The sequence below is a fragment of the Tupaia chinensis genome, unplaced genomic scaffold, assembly GCF_000334495.1.
Source record: "Tupaia chinensis unplaced genomic scaffold, TupChi_1.0 Scaffold000211_1, whole genome shotgun sequence".
In the NCBI taxonomy this organism is placed as follows: Eukaryota; Metazoa; Chordata; class Mammalia; order Scandentia; family Tupaiidae; genus Tupaia; species Tupaia belangeri.
The window spans coordinates 1,239,457-1,243,571 of record NW_006159686.1 but is presented as its reverse complement, the minus strand read 5'-3'; the positions used below and the strand labels follow the sequence as shown (position 1 = coordinate 1,243,571).

The window sequence follows — 4,115 nt, the reverse complement described above, 5'->3', positions numbered from 1 at the left end:
AGGCTGAGTGGCAGTCAGCCCCGAGCCAGCCTGCCTTGTTCCGGGGCATCCCCACTTCCCACGCCCAGGCCAGGCCCCAAGGTCGCCTGGAGGCAGACCCCACCAGAGAGATGCCACTGAGCTTACCGCAGCCATTCCACCTGCTGCCCTGCCTGTCAGGACAGGCAGCAGCCCCGCGAGGGACCTCGTGGGCATGACGTGTGTCCCCGGAGCACGGGTCACCGGGCACGCGTCACTTAGAGGCACCGCAATTCAGCACGGCTCCCCACACGGGTGCCATCAGGACAAGCAGCAGTCCTGCGAGGCCGGAGCGCATGTCACCGGAGCACGCGTCATTAGAAGGCAGCGGACACGGGCCTTCTCCAGCAAGCCCGACTGGAAGCTGGACAAGACCCTGCCTGGGCTCCGACCCGAGTGAGCGTGGGGAGGACAGGCCGCCAGCTGGCTTCATTTCCAACGTCAGATCCCCAAGTGAAACCTGAAAAGACACTCGTGTGTCGTCGGGTGAAAGTGGAGTGCAGGCTGACTCGTAACCGCAGACCCTGGGCATCCCGTGGGCCCCGGGCCAAGAGGGGTGTCTGTGGTCTCCTCACACTCCCACAGCCACTGTCGTCACCCTCACCACAGGACACCGGCGGGTGGCACTTGGCCCCTCAGTGACACATTAGGGGTCCTCTCCGTGACCATGCACGGCTCCTGTGTAAGGCAAAACCTGCCTGTGCCCCCACCCCGCCCGGCCCAGCTGCCCAGCACAACTGCACGACCACACATCCACGCACACTCACCCCCGTGCCGCAGTGTCCCATAACGCGGGCCAGGGCGGCACTCTGGGACGCGCACACACAACCCCAGCCTCCCCGTGATGCCACTGCCCTCTGAAGCCACACAGGACGCCCGTAGCGGGAGTCAGGTGGGAGACGCTGTGGGCCGGCCTGGGAACGCACACCCTGGGGGTGAGGGTCGGAGCTCGGACAGGGACACAGGAGCGCTGGCAGCAGCTCTGGGTCGGAGAACAGACAGGCCCTCGTGGCCCGACCTCTCCCCTTCCGTCCCTCACAACTGCCCGCCAGGCCAGTCGCCTGCCCCTCCACCCCTGCTCAGGGCCCTGCACCGCAGGCCTTCTGCCTGGAGGGCGCGGTCCCAGATGTGCGCAGGCTGGCGCTCCCCGCTCACTCCTGGGCTCCGGGAGGCGAGGCGGCCCACGAAGCAGCCACACAGCTTTCTCCCCCTCCCCCCCCAGAGTCTGCATGCTCGTTCCTCTGTGGCTTGAGACCTCCCTCCCTGTACCCACTTTTCCCAGAGCGAAGACCTGCCTCCCTGGAGCTCGGCCACCACGCCCAAGACAGAGCCGGCACAGGGCGGCATCCCAGAGCCACCCAGGGGTGAAAGAAGAGTTGAGGCCAGACACAGACCAGGCGCAGAGGGTCGGCACAGGCAGAGCGGAAGCAGGACAGACACACAGACACAAGACACGCACCGGCCTCTCTCTACTGCCCAGCAGATGCCACTTCCCTAGAAAACCACGTGTGCGTGCAAGCCCCCCGAACACACTAACCTCTGCCTCCGCCACGCTGCGGCGCTGGGGCCACGTAACAATGTAAGAACAGCAGACACCAGGCAGGACGGGGCTCAATCCCCCTTGTTCTCCCACCCGTCCGAGCTGCAGCAGGCAGGCCGCCCTGCTCCATGCACGGACACAGAGGAGCACAGACGGACACAGGGCTAGGAAAGGTGGGGGTGGGGGTTCCCCCATTTGGTCTCCATCAGATGCCCCTGTCAAAAATCACTTCAAGGGAACCAGCAGTTAGCGTAATGGCTGTGTCGCTGGACTCCCACGTAGTCGACCACGGTTCGCATCCCGGACCCGGTGGCTTAAACTCACGCCGGGTGCGTGTGCGTGCGTGCCCAAGATCCCGAGAGGAGAATGGAGGAGAAGGGATTGCGGCGTGGCCATCCTCCCTGGGGGGTGATTTCTCGCTTTCTGTCTCTATGTCTCTCTCTGTCTGGTGAGCGCACACGCCCTATAGCAAAAAAACCTCTTCAAAAAAAAAAAAGGTCACTTCAAAAACACCTGGGTAGTAGGGCCGGCAGGTGGCGTGGTGTTTGGGTGCACTGGACTCCCACATGGCCGACTGCAGGTTTGAGTCCTGGACCGAGCAGCTTGCTTTCGCACGTTCTCTCTCTCTCTCTCTCTCTCTCTCTCTCTCTCTGTCCCTGTCTCTCACTCTGTCCCTCTCTCGTCAAATTAAAATAAGTAAATAAATAAAGTAAAATAATTCTTAAAAAAAAAAAATCTGGGTAGCATTTCCTGCCCTTATAAAGAAATTGCATTTTCATTTCACCACTTTGGGCCCAAGGATGAAAACAATACTTCTGTGGGAACAGCAGTCAGCGTAACGGCTATGTTGCTGGGCTCCCACGTAGTCGACTGCGGTTCGAGTCCCAGACCCAGTGGCTTAAACTCAGGCCGGGCACGTGTGCGTGCGTGCCCAAGATCCCGAGAGGAGAATGGAGGAGGGACTATGGTGTGGCCAACGTCCGGGAAGTGATTCCTCATTTCTGTCTGAGTCTCTCTGAGTCTCTCAGTCTTTCTGGTGAGCACACGTGCCCTATAGCAAAAGCTCTCCAAAAAATAAAATCAACAACACTTCTCTCTTAGGTCTACGAAGACCACACGGCCACTGTGTGTGGGGTCACCATCGTGCTGGGTCCCTCAGCTGAGACCTGTGGGCCTCCTGCTCCACCATGACTTCTCCACTTGCGAACTCGAACTTTCTGTGAAGGTAACCCAAACACGTCAGCAGCCGCGCCTGTGGAGGATGCCACCCTCCCGACCGCCTCGCCCCTGACGCCTCTCTGACATGCGTCCTCCCCACGGCACGGTGCTTGCACACGCCCATCCCGCTCGTGCCCCTCGGCACAGGCCTGGCAGAGCTCTGGCGTGTGAGTGTCCGCGGGTGGCAGGGGCTCTGGCCTTTGAAAATCAGAAACAATATCCTTTTGGATGCAGCATCCAGCAATTTGGGGCGAGGCACTTAACTCACTGTGCCCAGACGACTGGCCGCCCGAGGAGACTCGCCGGTCACAAGACACCCGTCTGTCAGTGCAGAATGTCAGCACGAATCGTGCTGGGCAAGGTGGTTTTTTAAGAGAGGTTCTTGCCTCTTAACGATTGTGTGTGTGCACCTGTCCGAGAGACAGACAGGCACAGCGAGAGGCAAGGGGAGAGGTCACCCCCCCGGCCGGGGTGGCCACACCACCGGGTCTGGGACTAGAACCACAGTCGACCCTGTGGGAGGCCAGCCTGTGCGGCCCCTGTACAGGCGGTTTTTCAGTCTTCCCAGGTAATTATGACTGTACTTTTCTCAGGAGGCGGCCAGACCGGAAGCCTCACGAAGTGGGCAGGACAGTGGACGCGCTTCAGCTTCGGTGCTCTGGTCCAGGACACACGCCGCACGGCAAGACCACGGGGATCACACCCAAGCACAGCAGGCAGGGTCCCCTCCGGGGCTACAGTTCCAGGACAAAACCTGACGCCTCCTTACTAGTCCTGTTTCAGAAAGTCACTTCCGGGGAACCAGAGGTTGGCGTAATGGCGGTTGGCGTAATGGCTGTGTCGCTGGACTCCCACGTAGTCGACCGCGGTTCGCGTCCCGGACCCGGTGGCTTAGAACTCACGCCGGGCGCGTGTGCGTGCGCGCCCAAGATCCCGAGAGGAGAATGGAGGAGAAGGGATTGCGGTGTGACCACCCCCCCCCCCCCGGGGGGGGTGATTTCTCGCTTTCTGTCTCTCTGTCTGTCTGGCGAGCGCACGCGCCCTACAGTGAAAACCTCTCAAAAAAAAAAAAAAGAAAGAAAGTCATTTCCTCGGGGAAATAACCAAGAGGAAATACTCATTTATTGCTGTGGTTTTCGGGTCCGGGACTTGAACCAGTTACCCATATGGGAGTCCAGTCCTCAACCACCACGGCGCCTGCTGGCCGGCGACGACCCTCCCATGCCCTGCTAACCGCCCGGAGAGGCCGCTGTCCCCGGCCGCACACCTGGCCTCACGCCCGCAGGGCTCCGCGGGGACAGGCTACCCGGGGCCACCCACCTGCGCCGCCCGGCGGGGA

The 4,115-nt window shown here is 61.2% G+C and overlaps 1 pseudogene; it reads left to right on the top strand.

Moving 5' to 3' along the window:
- The window catches only part of LOC102478982 (eukaryotic initiation factor 4A-I-like), an 11,323-nt pseudogene that overhangs the window by 1,589 nt on the left and 5,619 nt on the right, over positions 1 to 4,115 (top strand).